The sequence below is a fragment of the Acyrthosiphon pisum genome, chromosome A1 (genome assembly GCF_005508785.2).
Source record: "Acyrthosiphon pisum isolate AL4f chromosome A1, pea_aphid_22Mar2018_4r6ur, whole genome shotgun sequence".
In the NCBI taxonomy this organism is placed as follows: Eukaryota; Metazoa; Arthropoda; class Insecta; order Hemiptera; family Aphididae; genus Acyrthosiphon; species Acyrthosiphon pisum.
The window spans coordinates 18,159,915-18,185,268 of NC_042494.1; the positions used below are offsets into that span (position 1 = coordinate 18,159,915).

Here is a 25,354-nt window from a genome sequence, read left to right on the forward strand (position 1 = left end):
TTGATAGTAGAATCCAATTTATTGTTCTCGCCTTTAATACGTTGTAATAATATTTTTTTTGAACCATTCATCAGAATATTATACACGCCGACCCGTTGCAGAGAATAATATTGTCTGTCACGGCCCGTAGGATACAATAAAATTATATATAGATGATAGATCACAATATAAATATACGACATTAAAATTGACTGATCAAATTGTGCTGGTTCGCGTTAGAAATAAATTTGCAGTGTTTTACGATCAACTGAAATGACAAAAAAAACTAAAATAATTTTTGACTCCATCCGATATATATTAATATAAATTATAAATATGTGAAAAATACACCGTAATAAATTACTGCAATAAGTCGTTCGACTGCGCCTTTTTCGACATGGCACTGAATACCAATTCGAACATATCCGACGACCACGTACATCGGGACGCGGTCAAAATAAAATGGTATTATTTTATTTATAGTCCTCGTCGTCCTCGAATAATATGGTTTAGGGTAGATACCAGCCAACTGCGGTGTCGCGATGAGAACCTCGGGGAAAAGCGTTCAAATATGAATTTCTATTTTCTATCATTATATTATTATTATTATTACTACTATTATTGTTATCATTGCACAACTCACCTATAGAGCGGCGTTACTGTGTTTAATGGGAAAATAATTGTATTTTGCATTGAACTAAATCAGATGTAAGTGGTCGATGTCCGGGGGGAAACTCTCCGGGTATTAAAGGGAAGGGGAGAGCCCCTTATACGCGCTGAATGTTCCCACCACAATAATTATTTGAACTAATTATATGGGTATATTATAACTTTATCATTACTAAAAAAATAACAATGAAAATAGTTAATATTTTATTTCCCGTTTCAATAATATCATGTAAAGCCAAAATGTTTTGTTTTAGGGCGTATTAATTTGTATCGTTAATGAGTACATTACGACACCTCCAAAATATATGAACTATTACATTTTTAAAACAAAAAAATTAATCACCATAAGAACATTAAAGTAAAATATAATTTTTCATTTACTGCTATTACCCGACGTTGCCCAGAAAAAATTCTGATTGTTCAACTCCTTTTGGATGTAACACGCTGTGGAAGCAACGTCTTTTTAAGCGTAAATGATATTATATTTTAATTTATAGCCATCTCGACCATCGTTGTCCGTGAGATTCGCAGCAGTATACTTACATGTAGGCAATCTGCCTGCAGTAGATCGCGGACCCCGTGTGGTTTACACGTTAGTGTATTAATATTTAACTCTAAAGTATCAAAGTTATACCAAGTTTGTCATTTTTACTTATTTTAACCTACTGCGGATCAATACAATCAATTAATACAAAATCCTAACCTAACTTATAACCTTATTGAAATCCAATGAATAAAAAAAAACTAAACAATTGTATGCATAGATATAAAAGAAAAAATAAGAAACAAAACAATGCAAAAAATTGGTCCACCGAAACCGTAGTTTGAACTTCAGACCTTCTGTAAATAATAGACTATGACATGATTCTAGTTGAAAAAACGTGTGTAGGAAAATGCAAAATACCTAAATGGAAGGTTAGGATGGAAAATAAATTTTTTTGTAGGAAAATGAACAGGGAAGGAAAACGGAAATATAACATTTGGAGGAGGAAAGTGGTACCGCCCACAGGCAATAATTTATTATATCCGTCAAACGTGGTTGAGGACGGCTGCAGGGGTTGATGAGGCAATAGGTTCGTGTTATAGCAGTTGTCTCGGTGAAATGTGTCGTTCGCGGTTCACAACAACAGTAATTTAGTTAGTGGACAGCTGCAGTTATAGTAGTAGTAGTAGTAGTAGTAGTAGTAGTAGTGGCAGTAACTATAGTAGTACCTATATACTGGAATATAATTAATAAGAAAAAAATAGGTTGTTGTCGAATTATAATCGAAAAACGGGTTGGAGGTAAAACCATAAACAATAATTCTATGCGTGTGTTTGAGTCTGTATATCGCGTACCTCCAGCGGTATGTTATATGAAATAATAATACAATAATATGAAAATATATGACGCGTGATATTATATTATTATTATTATTTATCGAATATATATGACGACGGGGAATGCCGTTTTCATTGACCAAGAGATCGCCGACGCCTCGCCCAGGCCACACAATGAGCCTAGGTATAGGTACTATTTTACTTCTCTCCGCTGTCGACTGTAAGTTGTATACGTGATGACCGGCACGATGTCCATTCCGTCCACTCGTACCTACCTAATAATATTATTATTATTACACTTTTTCGTTGCTCTGGCCGCTCACTCGTTTATTATTATTATCATCATCATCACTGCGATTATTATGGACCGCAGTCCCTCCCCCTCCCAACTACCCCCAAAATGGTAAATACTCGGTCGGTCGTTTATAACGGTTCGTCACGACAAAAATAATACGTTTGGAGAGAGATGATATGACGCCGATGACGACGACGACGACGATGCGGTCGAGTGACGAGAATCGCGATCGCGCGATGACCGACTAATTTGTAACTCTCTCGAACTAATCATAATAATGAGTCGACTAGAACGCGAAAACCAGCCTCGACCGCATCCTCTCGTTCCAAATTGTTTTGACTCGGTTAATCGTGATCCGTGATCGACCGAAATCGGTCCGGAAAAATCAGTGGCGTCGTTTCACCGCTAATTACACTTGCGTAGATTGCAGTGTTGTTCCGTGGGATGGACGCATAAGCCAACGAATACCCGCGAACTCGATCGCTTTGCTCTCAAAATCACTATGTGTATAATGTAGGCAGGTATAATATATAACCGACATGAGAAACGAGGTTAAGTTAACATTTTTATAATTTTAAATGTATATAGGTAGGTAACACCATTATCTTTTTTCTCATATTGGTTGCTTTTTCCATGCCGGCATAATATAGCGACTTGGTAAACGCTTTAAAAAAAGCGACCAAGTAAATAACAAACAAAATTATTTTGAGTTATACAAATTCAAAGTTATCAACATTTTTACTGGACCATTTTTTGCATGACACCGACGATTTATATTATATGGCGCACACTCTTCACAATAAATTCTTAATAAGTTTCTCGCGCATCCCACCAAATTGAGCACCACTGATACGCATAATAATATATTTATGTGCATTTTGCATATTCATTCGAACACATTCGACCGCGTGTGTAGTTTGTCTGTTGTCATTCGCGCATTTTCCATATAATATAGTGTATCCATGATTTTCCTGTACGATATTGGAAAATCGTCTGAATGCTTTTAAAAATTATATCAATACCTTTATTGGACAATTATAAAATACTTGCTACCAATACTTAATTATTCCGTTAATTAATTATTTAATAGGGAAATAAGTAATAACATACATAATACTACTTAACATATGTATATTACATATATTTATATAGTTTAATTTTAATTGATAATTTTATTAACGATAGCGGTCAATTCTTGAATGGTGTCAGTATTCTATCTAAAACCATGGACAACAATATACCTACACAGATAATAAAATATTTATTTCTCATCATACAAATGAAATGAAAAAAATAATTAATATATCGAATTTTCGCAAATGCGGGACCATTTTAATAAGGGGAACACAGATCTAAAAAGCAGGTCAATCCCTCCTTCCCTAATGTGGGCCATCGTCCAATGGTCACACTTTTTTACCATCGTCGTAACTTAGCTAGGGGGTGCTAGCCATAGATGGTATAACTCATCTATTAGTTTTTACTTTTTAGTCCATCCTAGTTAAAATCCATATCCTTGCATTTAACACATTAAACCTGTTATGGTTTCTATATGTATTAAATAATTAATAATTATATGTGTTTATAAGTCATAATATGTTAATATTATGACGTAGGTATAAACCATTAACGAGTTTATTCATGAGGAGAATCGAAGCATACATTAGGTCGACTACCTATGACCCAAAACAGATTCAGTGAACTGCAGGCTATAATAAATGTACAGAAACAGAATTATCTAACAAGATTATAATATTGATAATGATATTTTAAAATACTTGCATCTAAATATAGGCATATACAGTTATAAGTAACGATATAATAGGTATATTATTATATTTATTTTATTATTTACATTTTTTCATAAATGACGGGGGGGGGGCTTTTAGTGCATGGTTTATTTTCAAAATGTATTTTACAGGACTGCCTGTGACCCCCCCCCCTTTCTTCCACACGTCTTATTTTAAAGTTGAATATAAGTTTTCGAGAATTCTAGCTCTCCAGCTGTAGGCTGTAACAATTAAAACCTATAGTAACGCACATGGGTACAATGTTTGTTTGTTTGTTTATTATAATATTATGTATTGCAGTATAATTATATGTGCAGTGTACCCACGTATAATGTATGCCGGTATTATGCGGCGATATATTTATATATATTTTATATAATATTATGATGATCGACGGTGACTATCCTGAATCCGCGGTGAACGACATACCTATGTATAGGGTTTATATATAATATACGATCGCGTCAAGTGGTTCGCTTTATCGTAATCTAGGTCAAGGACGGTCGCGTCGGCAACGATAGTGTTTTCGATCCCGCGAGTATCTCTCCCTCTTTCCGTCCGTCCGTCCGTCAGTTCGTCTCGCTCACTCGTACAAACAATTTTAACGGCGCACGCGCGCCCCGACGCGGCGTACCCGTTCGCAGTTATATCGGTGCGGCGCGGCGGCGGTGGTCAACAACGATAATATGATAAATAATGTACAGTCACCTACAACATCGTTAACGCACTACCTGTGATCTTTTCTCTCCCTTTTTTTCTGACAAACTGAACCGTCGAGTCATCATTACAATGCCTAAAATTAAAATTGAGGCTGACAATTTGTAGAAAAATGTATTATTTTTACCTCACCATAAGAACTATGTAGCTCCCCTCAACACAAAGTTTGGATTATATAGGTACCTTCTGCAGGCTACTAGTAAATTCAATTTTTGAACTTTCATCTTGCAATTTTTTGAGTATTATTACTTGTTTTCGATATTTTTAATCATCTGCGTCAATTAAAACTTTTTACCAACATTTTATGAAGTATTTTTTTGTCTTAATAATATTTTACACATATTGTACGTATATCATACTTAATTTATAATATTTTTAATTTGAAACATTTTACGCTTGACAAAATTTTATATTTTTTTACTTATGATTGCCTGACTATATCTATATCTATAACGTACGGTGCACTACTGCACTACATTCTTTAAAATTTTAATGCATTTTTGAGATTTTAAGTGCTTTTCTGAAGGTTTTTAGTGCTTGTAACTAAATTTGCAGCACTCTATATAATATATATTTAAGTATACAAAAATATTACCATATTATACTACAGTAGTACAGTGAAATCTTTCGACGGATTTCACGATTTGTTAGGGGAGGGGGGAGGGGTTGAGCACCATAAAGTTTAGCGCCCAACTCACCCTGTACCTTTTATTGACTCTAACATATAAGTCCTTAAACGTTTTAACAGAGAACGGCAAAAAATATTTCCGTTAGCTTAGACGCATTATAATTAGATAAACGTAAAAACACCCAACAGAACCGAATAGTATAAAACGTTATTTTACACAATACTATTAGGATTTAGGACACACAATCTTAACGTGTTTTCGCGCCGTATTTTTAAATTTCGCATATATTATACAGTCGATTTTTAAATACACATTAGTGATAGGTAGGTACTATTTGGACGTATTTTATATTTTTAACGGAAATTGCATATTTTTGTGTTTATTTATTTTTTTTACCTGTTTGGCCTCGATAAATCGTCTTTTTTACGATTTAAAAAAATAAAAACTTTACCTTTAAGTAACTTTACTGTGGCGTAGGTACCTATTTAAAATACAACAGAATTTTTTTTTTGTCGTATAATGTGTAGGTATACAGTTTTGAATAATGAATAATAATACAATTATTAAGATAATATAAAACTTTTTGTCCTTATTTTTATTTCCGAGTGTATTTTATATTATTATTATATTGTATTAAGGTCATGAATGTTCGGGTCGTTTGGGACACATGTTGGTATAGCTTATGAACTTCCGGGCGGCCCTAAGACTATATTACGATAGTCGTCTCGTGTTTAAGTCGCACATAAATCGTATTCTCGCACTCGTCGGAGCGTTTCACATAAAATTGTTACTAAATGATAATCGTTCGCTGCAATTTCGTTGGAAATTGTACTCAGTCGTGTAGGTGCGCGTACCTATGAGTACCTATATATGTATTGTGTAACAAACGTGTTCTCGTGGTTTAAATAGTTTGATAGCACTCTCTCGTCTTCGTCATCATTAAGAGTATTAAGTATATCAAACATTTCTATACAATTACTTAAGTTTAAGCTTTTTATCGGATACACGTATATAGGCTTTATATTATTATGTAGGTAGGTGGTATACGTACACGCGAATTAATCACAATTTACGTATTCGTTTATTATTTGATAATCTTTTTATCTCGAATAACTCGTGTGTGCACATTTTTCCCGATCGTGAATTAATAATAATACAATGTGAATCGATTACACGTCGATTCAATAACACGTCCGATTTGAACGGTTTTTATTATTAATTGATATATATTTTATGCGCACACAATATATACATCGTAAATCACGTTACCCGATATATAATAATGGTAACGTTTATTATTATTATTGTAACCAACACACATCGTTAAATATTTACTTTGAAAATATTCGAACAATAACTATAATAATATAATATTTTAAACAGGGATAGGTTTTGTCGTCCAATTATTTCTGAATAATCAAATTTTATTGAACTACGTGTTTCGGGTAAACGAAAGTATTTCGTATAGTGTAAATTAATCTGTTCGAAAAACTTTGATAACCATAACACGTATAGCGAAATCGGTCGTACAAATGTCATACACATAATTTAATACGTTATAAATATTATATTAATGCAGACACCGTTTTCAATTCGTTTTGGTATTCTCCAATAATTCATATATTATAATATCTACAGGGTGATTCACCGAGCACAATCATCTTTAAGTTCTTTCTCACATATTATTATAATCGGACAATTTTTACCAAACATAAAATTTTGATATAGATTAATATATTAATGAGTAATTACTTACTATAATTTTCAAATCATCATAGCCATACGCCATACCCATATCTTACAACACTATAATAGTACTATAGTCTATAATATATAATCCTTTATAGTAAACAAAGTTAAATAACTCAAAAACTGTTATTATGAATTTAGTTAACTAGATGCATCAACATTAGTAAAAAAACATCTGTTTCATAATTATATACAATAAAAAAGAATGGTACTCATTTGAAAAAAGGGGTTTGTATCGGCCACAGGACACTCCTTAAATTATGTTAAAAATCTGAGTGTTTGAAAATACGGTCTTTGAGTATACTCGGAAATTTCAAAAATCAGAACTTGACTAAATTACATTTTAATGAATGAAAAAATTGGGGCGAGCATACTTAACGAATCACTGTGTATAATATAATGTGTATAGTATAAAATATAAATACATATTATACATTGTACGGCCTGTGTTAAAATTAACACAAAATTCTAAATATTATCATTTACATGGATAGCTATGAAAAATATGTCTTTTATCTATGATCGGTCGTGTAGGCTCGTAACATGAATATGTAAATTACATTGTTTTACTAGGCTTATATACAATATATTAATAATTATAATATAATAAAATGTACGAGTTTTTATGACGAACAGTAATATTTTGAACGTAAAATCAACGCATAAAAGACACGATATAATAGAAAAAAAAACAATGTTTGTCCCTCTATAATCAAGACCGCCGATGGGAATACGTCGTAGGTATTTTGTTATTGTTGTTATTAGTATTATTTAACAAAAAAACACATTATTATGTATAGAAACACGACTGACCACAATATAATGACGCCTCGAAACCGGCTGCATAGTATCGTAGGTCAAGATACTATACGACATTGTGTGTGACATAATCATACCCATAACTCACCATTATATCAACGACTAGTATACTTAGCTTCGTTCTTAACTCGTACGTTCATTTATTTATATATTATTGTATGTCCGCCGACCGGTCGAGATATAGAGAACCGCTGCACAGCTGCTGTCCAACGCGCGACGGCCGTAGTACCGCGCGTGGTACGATATTATTATTATTATTATTACTGTTATTATTATATTATTGTATCACAATTTACAATATTAATATGCTGATGTGACCGACTATTCGCAATGTTATACGCTTCTACGACATATTATTAAAGACTCTAAGGTGGGCATCGACTATATACCTAGTTAAAAAGTTTAATTAAAGTCAAAAAGGTATTTATATTTTAAAACTTTTTTTCATTTAACTAGTTCGTTAATATTTTCTGATTAACTTAATAACTTGACTAGTAAAATAATCCGTTGTAATAATTTAGCTTTAACAGTTCGTTTTGAAAATAACACGTTTATGTCATGTATAATCAATGATAATAATATCTACATGACTGTTGTAAAAATGCATTAATTACATTATTTTTTGTTTAATCGCAGTGCATCAATTAGTTATTTATTTAGTTGACACAATCCACATTCCACAATCGTGTAATTTTCTAAACCACTACAGCTACCTAGCGTGGATTAAAATAGGATAGTACAACCGTATAGAATACATTTTTAACAAAATATTTAGTTGTTATTCAAAATAATTTAAAGTTCTACAATCACTACGTAATTATTACGTGTGTCCCAGTGAAGGTGGCTGTGACAAATGAAAAACTTAACTGAGTTATGTTAATACTTTAGTCTATATTATAACTTTAAACTTTTAGAGATGATTATTACATCGTTTGTTATGATGACTATTAACTTGTAGTTTAACGTTCTTATTAACGTTGACGTAACCGCACTAACTCAAGTTGATTGTTTTCATTAACTCGCTCACCTCTGCCTATGGTGCTACTCGACTTGTTTGCAGGTCGGCCGACATATAGTATCAAAGACGTCGTATAGTATATGTAGTGATGAATAATGATTTAATAACGATTGAGGACGACCTTATCGTCGCATATTACCTATATATGTATGGGGTCAGTTATCGTGTGGATAACTGCAATCTCATTAGACATTACTAGCAGCAGTACTGTCGATGTACCTACGTATGTATATATATATATATGCATTTACGTATGTACCCATTGCGTAAACGTTTCTGTATGTATACGAAATATAAATCACTTTGACTTGTTGCTGTGTACACGTAAGTACGTTGGGCGGTGATTATTTTCCATTAAAGATAAGAGAATTTTTTTTTACTGACAACAGACCTATCTATAATATGATATACCTAATAATATAAAATACAACGTGCTCTGTGCATCATAAAATTCGGACAAGATTTGGTTACGATTGTTTTCCATACGATTGTATTCTCATAGGTATAATATTATCATCGTTACCATTCGCGTTTTTCTATTAAAATTTAAGATCCACATTATAGGTAAGTACACGCGGTGAAAGGATATTTCATATTATTATTATTATTATTATTACGATGATGATGTACCTAGTAAAGACCTGTAGGCACACGATATAATATTAAACTTCCTTCGTACACACGTCGTGCGAGTCGTGGGTAAAAAAAATATTTATTATTTAATCGTTATATTACACAATTCTTATTTTTCTTCTTCTAAAACAATCGTAGCATTTATATTTTATTAATTTTCTGCATAATATTAAAATTATTATGTGTACACGACGAGAGTGTAAGTGAATGCTTCTCCGTAGCACGCGTGTGGTAAAAATCGACTGTTGACTGTATTTTAAAACGTCCCGCGGTTATTTATTATACAACTATCGTTTCCAATTTTTTTTATTTTTTTTATAAATTTAAACTCGTATTTTTACGAAATACTCTTGTGAGAACGGCGCGCGTGGCGCGAAGACAAACACTATTAAACGCACGTGTTGAATGGAAAACAAAATTCGTAGTTTACATTAAATGATAATAGCGTAGGTAATAGTATATAATATATAATGTTAATATTATTAAATTATATGTTAAGTATAGTAGTCATCCGCAGATATTTTCGGCAGAGTTTTAGTATATTTTATTTATACTATTACATTTATGATTTAAACACAAATTTTATCCCAACGACATTTTTCCTTCTCCAATTACCTTGTCATTAGCCAAGTAAGCTTGGGTTATTCCTACTTTATTTTATCTTAAAAAAAAATACTGTACACATAAATTTTTAATTATCAAAGTAGTACATATATTTCTTATTAATAATAATAATATTATAATTTAGGTAAAATAAATTTATAATCAAATACCATAATATATACTGTATAATTGTATAATATACATAATAATTAATTTAATTAGTAGATAATTATGCATTTTACGATACTATGAAAACCATAGAAAATATATATTATTCCGTAATAAATTACCGAAATAGTTGATAACTGCAGTTGTTGGTATATACAATAATAGTGCATGTTATTATTATCATTATTATATTATAAACTACAGTTAACATCAATCACAGGGCATGTTTATTTTGACAATGAATATATATTAAATTGTCTGTAAGTTGTCTATGATATTAAAATATGCTTTGAAAAAAATTGCGGGGCTGTCGACTTCCTACACTGACGACTGACTACCCCTAACCTTGTACTATGATGGCTAGGTAGGTAGGTATATTATAATACGCATACAGCCAACGCACACAATGTGTTCACTCGGTATTTTTTGACGCGATGCATAATACCTATGCCTACTTCTGCGGTTGATGCTCATTACACGATGCCTTTTTTGAACATACATACAGTAACCGGTTTAAAGGTGGTATAGCTTCTGACGGAAATTCCGACACAAGGCCTATAACTCTAACGTAACATAATATATATAGTTGACAGTATCATCCACTATGCACTTTAATATCACTATCCACTATCTGAAAAATGTTCGTCACCGTGAGGTATATTTTCAACAACAATATTTCATAAACAATCACACTACCCTATGATAGATACGTGTTGCGTCGTATACACGATTTCAATGAGAGTTTAAATTGCCTGTAGCGTATTTTTAAAATATGTTATTTATATTCAAAAATTAACTCAATAATTTTATTTTACTCGTTATACTTAATAAACATAATGATCGGTAAAGTGAAATATAGTTATTTAGAAAATACAAAATATACTATGTAGGCATAGTTAAATAAATAATATACACTATATAAGTGTACCTATATAATATTTATGCGATAATATATAATATACGGACCTCTGTGGAGTTTGAAAGTTTTTCCACGTTATTGCATAACACTTGGAGAGTTACCTAACACTTTCATCTTCGAAACAATCGCATTAATAGATTTTTAAATAAGTTTAAATCAATATTTATATGCGTAATATCGTGCCTATTGTGATTATGTATATTGTTCACGTGATATACGTGAATATAATATTAGATGTATAAAACATTTAAACGTATAATGATTAAAGGTATTTGGTTATTATTATTCTTTTCGTTATATTTTGACAGTCATCGCTTCTTTTAAAGACAAAACAAAATCCGTACAAATTAAAGTGTATTGTGCGCCAGTTCTTTATGTAAAATCGTTGTTTAACTCGCACGCGCGTTAAAGCATTTGATACAGGAAGTCAGGAATCTACCTATAATAAGAGTCGGACAGGTGGTCGCTGCAGTTTATTATAATAGTCACTCGTCGAACATGCGACAAGCTGAACAAATAAAGGCGAAAGAAGTATAAAACAGAGCACACTGTATAATATTGCCTATATAATATATATATATTGGTAGGTAGGTATATATATTTGTGTATTTAATCTGTGTTAGAACAAAAATGTGGCTGAACAAATAATTATTATATAGGTACTTATAATTATAGGTAGGTAATCGTATAAAATTGCATTCCAGGTCTGTCTTAATTTAAAAAAAAAAAAAAAAATAGTATTAACTGCAATAATAATTGAAATAATTAAAACACACGTTTAAGCGTTTACACACAATGGCGGGTATAAAGAATTTTATCATCAGCTGTGCATTCTCGATTGCGTGCGCAGTCCTTTTGTTCGCGTCAGCCCTCGAAACGATTTATCAGCTTTTATACATTATATGCACCCGTAATACACCTATTATGTATAAATATATATATAAATATATTATTATATATTATATAAAATATAATACAGCGTTTAACAATCAGCGGATCATGCGGTGCGTTCGTTATACTATACGTAAGTGCGTAACAAGTATACGCGAGTACCATACTCTATACGAACGTTTTTTCGGCAGAAGGACTTTTCAGAACGGGATATCATGGCCGTTCGATTATAATTTATAATATATTATAAAAAGGAGCTATAAGTGACATTTTTAAAAAATCGAGTATTAACCCCATATGTATATTATGTTACACATGTAACATCGTTCAAAATATTTCAACTTCGAAACGGCACGATTTCTTTATTGTATATATGGCACGGGTTGAATAAAAAGCCAAAGGTGACAATATGCATATTATAGGTAAACCAAAAAAAAATTCTGGTTCACCGTTTCATGTAAAACTCAGAAAATGTGACTTTATGCGCTTTTTATTAAAACGTAGGTTTATTTTTTTCAGTATAGACTCCTAGGGTATATTTCCAAGAGAGATGGAACTACCTCCATAGATGTATAATAGGTACCTATACCTACATAATATATAATATATAATACATATAATATATAATATATTATATTATTATTATGGGCATATATCAGCTGCTCTCAAAGTTACACTCCTTTTATAGCGATTCCCGCCCGAATTACATAGAGAAAAATGCTCCATTTGCAGCATTCAACATAGTATATTATACGACCACAATACCACACCGAGCGTAAAATAGGGGAAGTAAATATGTGACGACAAGTCGTCGTTGATGCGCGGCTATAGTATTAGCGTAAAATAATGAAAATTTAAAAAAAAATGTACATAATATTATAGGAATAAATAAAAATATTTTCAATGATTATAATAAGCATCATACAATGAAATTTAACAAAGAAGGAATTAAAAAAAAATTTGTCACGTCTAAATTTTCCATTGTTCGTAAAATGTCCCTCTTTGTACCAGGTGTGATACCTTACGTCGAGGGTAATATGTAGATTCATTCAGTTGAGTGCAACCGATATTTTTTATGAAAATATTGACGTATCAACGCCAAAATTTAAACAACGTAGTTTTTGAGTTATTTATCTTTGGGTACTAAGGACAATAGGTCCTTATAATGGGTTTGAACTCATTTGAAAAATAGAAGTTTGTATCACCACAGGACACCCCTTAATTAGTAATATAAGACAATTCAAAAATTTAAAAATATGGTTTTTGACTAGGTAGGTACATATTTGAAAATTCTAAAAGTCAAAATTTATATAAATTATTATTAAATCTAAAAACGGGGGTGAACATGCTTAGTGAACCACCTTGTGTATAATAAAGTAGGGTCTTATATATAGTTACTAAGCTAAGGGGCTTCACAATTTAATAAACCACGTGACGTATATATATATATATATATATATATACATCGAGGAGAAGTTGAAGAACAAGGCGGACTATATAACTGCAGTATACTCTTACTCGCACACACACACATATATATATCAGGGTATGGACGTCGAGAGCCGGAGCAAAGTTTATGGCCCCGAAAGGCTTACGAAGACTGTTAATAATTTCACGGATTTCCTCAGTCGGAAATTTACCTCACCGACGAACACACAACCGCGGAGGAGTTTCGAGCTGCACAACGAGCAGCCACCACAGATTTATATATATTATATTAGGTAGTTATTATTATCACTATTATAAACCCTGATACCCGCGCGTACACAACGGAGGTGATTGAAAGTCATCCCCTTAACTCATTTGATTTCTGCCATTATTTTTCTGTACAGATTTCGTCGATATAATGTATAATATTATTATACAAAAAATTCCTTTATAGGAAAAACTTCCACGACACGTAAAATTATCAAATTGCGATAGTTTCTGTTCTACTTCAAAGATTTAGACTCTGGTTTTAAAAATTCAAATGTCAGGAAAATGTTTGTAAATAACAAATTTTTTAATATTTTGAAATGTATTTTTTTAGCGAAGTTTATATAAAAATCGGAGAAAATGCAACAACATAAATAGTTTTTTAATTTAAAATAACAAAAAAAAATATGAACAGAATCCTATCTATTCATCGAGGCGTATCTTCCTGTAAATTCATTTTTTATCGATGGAATGGATTAATTGAATTTTTCTTACGGCCTATTATAATAATATATACTGTCACCGCTTCACGTAACTAGAATTTACCCAAATGTATGTCCTTATGGCCTAATAATTAGCAGATAGTACTACAGTAAACACTTAGGAGGTGAATTTTTTATTCAAAATACTGCAGTTACAATATAAAAATGCTACCTATTTTTTTTTGTTTGTTTTTTCAGTTGAAAAACCAAATTATAAAAAAAATGTTTCAATTAAAACATAATATAGGTAAGTAAGTTGTCTTGTAAATGAATTCAATCAGTTTTAAAAAATAAAATTCGATCAACCCAAGTCCTACAATTGTTTTCAGATAATTAGGCCTAAAAACAACTTTTTTGTATAATGAATTCATGTAAAATCGTTTTTTTTATTCTATCGGAGTAAAATCACCATCACAAAAATTAATGAGGATAATATTTTGAAGGGTTTGACATGATATCGGTTTCATATTATTATTTTACTTTGTAATTGACTTAAAAAAAAAAAAAATTGTTGTAAAACGTAAATTTAAATGAACATAAAATTGTTTCGAGAGAATATTTTGAAAAATCATTATGTCACATAACCCCCGAATACATTATTCTCTAAAATTGTTGTAATGGCGGTTGTTTTACTCTAACACACAGTAAAAAACGCGAAAATAAATTATTTCGCGTGAACGTATTTTGTATCTATACCTATATGTCGCGCGCGGGCGCGGAGACAGCAGAAAACGAACTGCGCTCGCCGACATCCTTTTAATATAATATTATTATTATGCGGTACACGTCATAATTTACGTGCATATACCTAATATTATATATTATTATTATTATAGTTACGTCGAGTAGGTGATGCGCGAATATATATTACAATACGTGTTATGTGCAGTATACCGCGAGTTGTATAGTGTTATATTCTCTCGGTATAATCGAGTGTTCGACCGCGAACGCACAAGTGCGCACGGCATAATAATATAATATAATATAATATACATTATTGTATCTGGTTTCGTGTTAATCTCGTGTATACCGTGGTATACCATTGAAGTACCTATATGTGTACACCCGACAGCCACTCAGTCGTGCATGCGAGAGTGTGGTGACTGGTGAATGGTTCGTGAATAACTACGCTTTATAACCAGGACCTGACTAAATGAAAATGTTCATAGCCAGGACTATACGAATTATTAGGATTTATGATTCATAAATAGTTAACTAGATTGGAGTTTTTTATTCCGGTGTAAATTTTTGAATTTGGTCCACAGTAATGCCCACAGATGACAGATTGCCTCATATACTTACAAAATTAATAAATTTTTTCTTTAGAACGTTTCAAGTATATCAACTCAATACTCAATACTCATAGAATATGTCATAATATTGCTTGTTTTGATTCCATATAATCAACATAATATAATATTAATATGGGGTTATATAGGTAGTGATTGAGATGGAAAAACGTAAAATCGATTAAAATTGCTATAAGAGTCTATTCGAGAGTAAGACTTACAAAAATTATTAGAAGATTTTATAAAAAACTCTATTCACTTTCACTATCATGGATGCTTTGGTGGAAATTATTAGTAATAATTTTATTGTATATTTTAGCATATTTTAATGAAAATTATCGCACGCTATGCATAATATTATCTTACGATTTTTAATTGCAAATATTAATCCTAGAGAAGTATAATATAATAGACTTACATATTATTATGAATATTACATTGTTAACCAGTTTGGTCGATTGTGTGTGCAAAATATAAAACATATATACATTATAATAATATTAAATTAATAAGTACGCCTATGGGTACTTCTAAACGTTGTGTGCAGTGCAGTGTGTGTGTACGAACGATGAACTTGGAGTATTTACACTTCATTTTCTCGGCCGGCTACTACTGGCGCTCTTTTAGTTGTACCTATATACATTATATTATATATGTATTAGGTACCATACGTACCTACAACCGCTGTTGTAACGTATATTAACATTGCATCAGTGATCGGTGTAATGTAATATTATTATTACTGTTGTTGTTGACTTGTATATGTGGTGTGTGTGTGTGTGTGTTTGCGTATTATCGCGACGAACTGTTGTACAGGTACACCGCTTTGGTGTGGCTGCGAGGTTACCGCTACGGATAATATAACAACCATGACCGCGAATAATGAAAACAATATTATAATATTATACCGCGCGCGCGCGACGCACGCAGACTTGTAGACGGATAAATAATATAATATATACAGGGTGTTTTACTAAGCACGCTCGCCTCTTTTTTCCCCTCTAATAATGAATTTATTCAAATCCCTGATTTTTGGAATTTTCAAATACCTATATTCTTGGGCTTTTTTTTCCAAATACTTGAGATTCTTTTCTTCGAATAATAAGGAGTATCCCGTTGAGGTAGAAACTTCTGTTTTTGAAATTTTTTGAAAATATTGTTTAATCCAAATGAAGGAGTTGTTTCAAAGTTAGGTATTGAAATGTTTATACTGAGGATAATAGTCCTCATAAATGGTTTCACACAAATATAAAATATAAATGTGATAATTAATCGAGTACTTACTATACTCAGATAATTTTCACAAATTATAGAATGTTAATATACCTGTATTAATTACTACAATTTTAATATCGACGTTAATGCATAAACCCACATATTTAACCTATTATCTTGCGGACTATAATATCATCCTCAATAGGTACTAGGTACAGTGTACACTGCAGTGTTTGATAACTCGGAAATTACTCGTTAAAATTTATATATTTAGATACATTGAAATAACCAAAAACAAAATCATTTGCTAAATAATTTACAGTAAAAAAGGGTATATTTCGTTTGGAAAACAAAAGTTTGTACGCCTCAAGACATTAATCATATTATAAATACCTGGTATATATAGTTAAATTATAACCTATATGAGTACGTATTTGAAAATATGGTATTTTAGTGCACTCAACAGCTCCGAAAATATTAGAATTCGAATCAGAATGCATTATCAAAGTAAAAATGGTGGGGGGGAGGTGGGGCGAACGTGCTTGATGAATCACCCTGTATGATATATATTTTGTATTATATTCGAACACGCCAATGTGCCGCCGCCGTACACTTATATACTATTTATATTATTATAATAATATTCTTGCCGTCGTCGCTGTCGTAGATTTCTAAAGGTCGCATTGTATAATGTCTTTGATCGCGGCGCTTTTCGCCGTATCTCCTCTCCTCCGTGTAAAAACTATATATATCATTATATTTATATATAGACGAATAAAATAATAATATATTCGTATTCTGATGAAAAATATAAAACTCAAACGTCGGAGTGGAAAAAATATATACACGAGAAATAAATGAACGGTATACCCTGCGCGTATATGTACATCGAATATATTTTTACGAACATTATACTTTATTACTATAAGTCGTGTGAATATATACCGAAATCTAAATTCGAATGTTAACCTCTTTTTCTCCTCTCGAACCATTTCGTCATTAACTATTCACCCGTTCGAAGTCCACGGAAGCGCAACATTAATCTTAAATTATATATATTTTCAAACCGTATAAGGTTATAATTATTATTATTATAATATATATTAATGCGTGTATGTATTTAGTATATATATATATATATATATTTATAGGTGTGTAGGCTATCATTAAAATCTAATTTTTTTCGAGGTCTTTTATTTAACGCCGTTTGTGGGACATTTTAACTCTATTGACTTTTAAGGGTGTTCATTGCTCGCAATTGTTCAATACTACCTATACGTTATGGCTCAATGTAAAAAGTTCACTCAAATATCTCCACAGCCCATTTTACTACAAAGTTTCGGATTTTCTGATCTAAAAGCACATTGACTGTAGAATTGATTTTTCAATTCACACACGCATTATTTTTGTTATTTAAAAAAAATATATGTTTTTGTTATCTACCGAATGAAATTAACTTAATGCAATCAAACGCAATGCTATTATAGTTGTATGGGTCTGGTGGAAATGATGATTACCTAAACTGAAAAATACAAACATAATATGCATAATCTGTGCAATCAATATAGCCATATTATATGTTTTGTATCAGACAGTATCGCGTTTTGTATGCAACTCTTAACCATAGCTACTATGAAAATAATGTTGCGTCTATATAGGTACTAACATCGATTCGTTTAATCGTAATTGACTTATTACTGTTTTTTATTCAATGTTAAGTATTTGCGAAATAATAACTATAATTATTATTAACGGTTTAACTATAGCTTTTGATGCGAATTTAAACGATCATATTATTTAAAAGATAATTATGTGAAACCAGTATGTATATTATTTATTTTGATACCAATTTCTTATATTAATAACAAAAAAAAATAGTAACACGTCAAGTTTTTAATTTGCAAGGGTGTTATGTTTTTAATAAGATTGTTGGTTGAGAATTAGCAGTGGTTCTCAACTAACAGCCTAACCTGGTGAGGCCATATTATATACTTTAAATAATGATTGATGGATCGTGATCTATGAAAAAGGATAAAATACGTGCACCAATTTAGGTAGGTAGGGTACTCATATAAAATTGAAATTGTACGATATTCGTTCAACGTTTGAAAAGAAAATATCAAACTCTGATATGCTGATGGTTGACAGCTGTTGTAGATCTATATGATATTATAATTAATTAATGGCAAATATTATATACTTTTAGAATCAATAATGTTATTATGGTCGTTACTAATATAATCCAACGATTGTTATACCTGAAAGATTCCATCCGTGAGAATGATGCACCGTGTGTCCGTGTCAATCGCGCATTGATGCAATGCCGCAGTTGTGTGTTTGTCATTTATTTTTCTTTGGCTCCTATTTCAATTCGTTTGTTACCGTCTCACAATATACAATTATAACGTTAGAGCAATACACAATTAGAGCATCGTGTTTTTTTCCCCGCATTGTTTTAATTATTATTGCTATTATATAGAGTCCTGAGTCGTCGGGGAGTGTTCCGTTGCCCATCTGCAGCAATGTTTATTGAACCTATATATTATATTTAATTAAATCTAGAAAAACGTCAACATTTTTTTTTTTTTTTTTTATAAGATTTATGGGCATTTTTTTTTATCTCTTTCGCTCGTTTAACTGCAAAAATATAATTTAGTTGTTCAAAACTAGGCAGTATCTTCTACTACTGAAATCAGAATTGTAGATACTTAAGTCAGCACGCGAACAGATTAATCATACCAATATAATTATTACGTAATATGTATAACGATTCTTTGTACATTTAAATACCTCAATTGTTCGATATTTTTTTAAATAATTGTGCATATAAGTATTATTATAAATTACTTACATTTTTTTATTGACCTTGGAAATAATTATCTTATACGCCCATCTATAGCCATTTAAATTATAACTATAATATTATAATATTACGATATAGATATATACCAATACATAAACAGATTTCGAGATATATATATTATATAAAACCTTTTTTTTCCATATATATTATTCGTGAAACTTAAGTCAAAATGAAATAACAATTTATAAACGTCAGTGCATGTTGTATGTATTTGAACTGGTCATGAACCCAAAACCTACAACATTATTCACATGTCCGTGAAAACATTTTGATTTTCAAGACGATATACCTATAAACATTATACCTATATTTATATAATATATTGTATTGTATTGGTATTTCCGTTTTAAACGCGTATAGTATATAATATTAGTATCTACACTTTGTTGCTAATTTAATCTTAATCCGTATATATTTTACAAGTGTAGGTACCTACATCATCAATATTAGTAATTTGGTATTTATTCCGTTTTTTATTTGATTCGCACTTCAAACGGTGCAAACATTATAATAATATAAGTCATGACTAACAAGTACCATTATATTATTTGTACGTAAAATGAATAACCAATTTTTCGGGGTGCCACCATTGGATGACTTCCTCCTCCCGCTAATCAACCCACGTCCTATTTACTTATTGTACTACGTATAAATACAGATTGTAAATATAAAATTTTGTTCAATAAAAAAAAAAAAAAAGATGAATAACCAGTTAATGATTCATGATGATATGATATTATATTGATGTCATTAGGTACCTATATATTTTTTATATAATATTTTATTAATTTATATTAGCTGGATTAACTCGGTGTGTTGGTGAACAAACATTGAAACGCATATTATTTTGAATTTTGTCAAGGATCGCATCGTATAATCATTTAACAGTTTGCTTAAAATTGTAATGGAACTCGACAGTGTGTTACTATGTCGTACATTTATTACAATGGCAAACAACACAGGTCATAAATTTGTATTTTATACGCTCCTACATCGATGATGGTTGAAAACGAGTTTAATCCGAGGCGGAAATACTTGTAACAGTCATCAGCTGTTGACTGTATAATATTTTTCTAATTAAATATTTGTTTTTTGTTCGAATATCGTGTTGAATAGTATAATATTAAAATAAATATATACATATTTATAATAATATATATTATGTAGCATTATAGCTGTGGATTGTAAAACATTTACGACTGCACCTATACATACTGCAACGTATATAAGGTAGCTTTAAATTTCGCTCGGTACGGTTAGATACGGTTACCGGATAAAACGATGATTATATAATAATAATTAACGAATTCTAGGGAAACCGAGACGATTGTAATTCTCGAACCGTAATTATTGTTATGATGATAATTATGTATATAACACGAAAGCATCACACGAGCCCGGCGGAGGGCGGCGGTGGCACAAACTATTAAATCCTCTCGAGGCACAGTATTTTTTTTTTGACATCCGACCCACGACGAGACTAAAAAAAAAAAAGGTAATAATATAATATTATACTTGCGTTACTTTAACCGCAAACGTTTTACTTCCGACTTTCGCCTTCCGCGAGGAGCCTATACCGAATAATTTTTCTTCGCCGCCCGCCATAATTAATCACCTACAATATTGTTCCAAAAATGTCTAGTTCTACGAGTTTATCATACAGTATAATTATAAAAGGACCTATAACTTTTACCGGCTACTAGGATCCGCCATGCCACACACCAATTTTGTTTGCGGAGGGGAGAGAAAGTGCCCCTCCTGCTCCCGGAGATCTGCGCCCGCGACCTCGTCCGCCACCCTAACAAGACGTCTCGAATCTCGTGGAGATAGGTAAATATTACAAATTTGCAAAACTCGGCAGATTTGATCGTCGACCTGCGCCGAACACGGACATGGGATAATACCACAGATTATGATAATATAAATTGTGATAATACCACTTACCTGCTCTACCAACGTTAATCGTGACGTTTTCAGAACAACGTCATTGCGCGCACGTCGTGGTCAGCTGAGCGTATTATAATATTACTATTATGGCGGATTCGAAACCGAATAATAATAATAGGTAATATTCTGATTATTTAATAATATCTATCGTCGTCGCTGCGCATTTGTCGGCGATTTTCGCTTGATGTCCCATTGTAGTGACGTATATTATACTGTTCGAGTCGCCGCGTGCAAGGATGGTAATAATAATAATAATAATACCTATTACGATCATTATAAAATAACATGTCGTCGTCGTCCGCGTGTTAGGATGGTACACCGTAATATTATTATACCGTATATGTTGTAAGAACGTTGTGGTGCACGTGGTAGATGCCACTCGGAATGTACGCGGCGATGAGCTTTTTGTAGGTCGGTCACATTAATCCCCAGGTTGGCAGTCCTATGTTTGGTATTATTATTATTGTTTTTTTTTTTTACTAGGTCATTATAAATATTCGACCCATATAGTTCTACGAACTCAAACGATTACCTACCGTTTTTTTTTCATTCTTAAAGCGATTTTCTACGATTTTTCACATAGTTTACCTAATAATTGGCTAATTATTTTCAATACAATTAAATTACTGCCCATGCGTATCCTTTTTCGTCCTTATATCAAAGTACAAAGCACAATGATGATTTTTCCAAGGAAAACGGCATGGCGTTTTCAATGTATTTATATTTTATAATAATAATAATTACCTGCAGTGTTGTACCTACATAATAAAATAATATGCGAATTAACTGTATATAATATAATATAATAGGTATTTGTTGCTATATTGCTATATATGTGTTGAATACATACGAATCGTTTTAGATTTCTATAGTGTAGGTACCTATACGGGGTATCATGTATAGTACGAAATATATTATAATATAACATTTAACACACACACACACCATTATCATATCGTAATACATGAGATTCGCAAGGTCACGAGTATAGCTCAGATATATAGGTATGTGATATAATTTTTTTTTCAATACCTGTCGGTGCAGTTTAAATACCGATTAATTAGTAACTACATTCGTTTAATCGTCGGCGTCAATATTATAATGTAGGTACTCGATATAATAATAATTTATAACCGCACAATGTCGATCAGGAAACGTCGACTATTACGTACGACTATTCAATTCCTCTGTATATCATATTATTGCCTTGGCGTTTGCTTTCCCCGACGCCGTCTATATAATAATATAATATGTATCATTATATTAGGTATGCAGAGCATGGAATTTTTTTTGTCTTGCGCCTCGAACCGGGTGTCATAGTTTATGGCTATTACAGTATTACCCACCTTTTTCACAATTCAGATTTTTTTATCCTCATAAAACTAGAAAAATAAAATCGTAAAATTCCTGCAGGATTATACCGTCGCGTATTATGAATACTATGTGTCTATCGGGTCGGGTTAGGTTAGTTCACGACGAAAAGAAAATTTACACGTATTTTAAGCATTATGAACTATAACACTGCAGTATCTGCAGCCGAAAGTTGTCCGTTCGGCGTTCACTATACAACATCTATATAGAACTCGACGATTTCTGTCTTATGAAACACGTGCGTATTGGTATAGACGGTAGTAGGTAGGTATATACCGGGTGATCCGTTTAACGCAAGACACTCATTATTTCAGAAAATATTTTTCGTTATAAACAATATTTTTTTGGTGATACACCTTTGTTTTTAATTTCATATTCCCATGCACCAATTATTCGGAGTACCTATATCCATAAAAATTGAATTTCGGACGAGTAGGTAGTTTATTAGTTATAGTTTATAAGTATTTAAAGTTTCGATGAGTGGAATATAGGGATGACAAACTTCTTTCGTATAACTGATAAGCTAATCGTCCAAAATTTGATTTTTATACATCAAAGTACTTCGAAAAATATTCTGCTCTGGATTAAGGCACTAAAAGTGTACGTCGTCATTAAAAAAAAAAGTAAACATTAAAAAAATTATAACGATAAAAAATTGAAGTATTATAATATATTTTTTTTAGGAAAACGTTGTTTTTAAACAACTTAAAATTATGTATAAATGATTTTCAAAAACATTAATAGTTTGTAACGATAGTGTCTTACGTTAAATGGATCACCCGATGTATGTGTGTTACATATAGGAACCTATATACATATTAAAATGTCTTAGAGCATTCAAGGACTAGAAGTCAATAGCGTCCGGTTATTATAAATATATAATATAATATGATACGCAGATGCATAATATCATTATAAACAACCGAAATAATTATTGGTGTAACTGCAGTTACGGAAATGTAATTATATACACCGGTGTGGCGCACTGGCGCCCGTGTGTATAATATTGCAGATGATTAGTGTCTGTGCAAATCAATTTTTTGTCTTTCCGTCGTCAATGTGTAAAGCTAAAATGTAAAAAACAAAAAAACCCATTATAGGACATGATTTCCAATCGTATATTATTAATGTTATATCGTACTATCGTGCCCTAGCTGCTGCAATGTCCGCATGATACGCATATATTATTATATAAACCTACGATATTCGTATACACACGCATACTTCCATCTATATAATAACACTATATTATACTGGGTGATCCATACAACTTCAGACACTAATTATTTCGAAAACAATTAACATTGTTGAAAATGTTTTTTAAATTTTAAGTCGTTAAAAAACGAAATTTTTCTTTTTTTTTATCGTCATCGGTTTTATTTTTTACTTTTTTAATGGTTAGTTATGTAATTAATTTGTAATTCCTTCTTCAAAAGTAGAATAAGTAATTTTACCTTCGATATCATTGTATATAGCCTGATATATATAAACAAAATATCTTGTTTGTATACATATTATAATTCATATCGAAATGTGATATAATATAATACATTGGTAAGTCGTCTTCGTATCAAACGTATCTAACGCATATATAATACGTTATACGTCTGTATAGATTTAATACTGAAATATCTCTTTGAAAGTTTGGAACACACACAACATTTGTAAAAAAAAAACATCTGAAAAAATAATATTAACCAATCCACCCCTTATCTGAGCCAACATAATATTATATTGTAGTAATATACCTACACGGCTACATCGATGGCAGCGACGTCGATTCGTGTTTAGCTTTAGACTTTAAATAATATGTAATTCACAGACTTTATGATATCATACGACGGCAGATTTGTAAATTAAAAATATTATCTTGTGACTTGTACTCCACATAATATGTATTATTGATATGCTAAACAATAATAATATATTGTATCATATCTTATAAGGCTATATCATTGCAATTGGCCAACTAGCCCGAACTTTTTTAATAAATAAAATATATAATTAATATGATATAGGTCTTTTGCATATAATTGAAATACGACATTCGTGTATAAATGGGTAATACTGAATCCTTCGATCAGTAGTTTACAAACTAATCCATTAAACTTAGAGATTTAAGGTGGCAGGTACCTAACCTCTGTTTTAATACCTAGTGAATTGTAAATGCGTCAATACATACACCATACACATAATTTTAATTGAATCTGCATTCTGTATATATAAACGTAGACTATTCTCATATTTCGATTTTTTTTTTATGTATTTCAAATAAATTCGATTGCATGATTAGGAA

At 31.3% G+C, this 25,354-nt stretch overlaps 1 protein-coding gene across 8 annotated transcripts in view; it reads left to right on the top strand.

Moving 5' to 3' along the window:
- Positions 1 to 25,354, top strand: part of LOC100161626 (oxidation resistance protein 1) — a 190,348-nt gene that overhangs the window by 70,094 nt on the left and 94,900 nt on the right. The window lies entirely within an intron of this gene.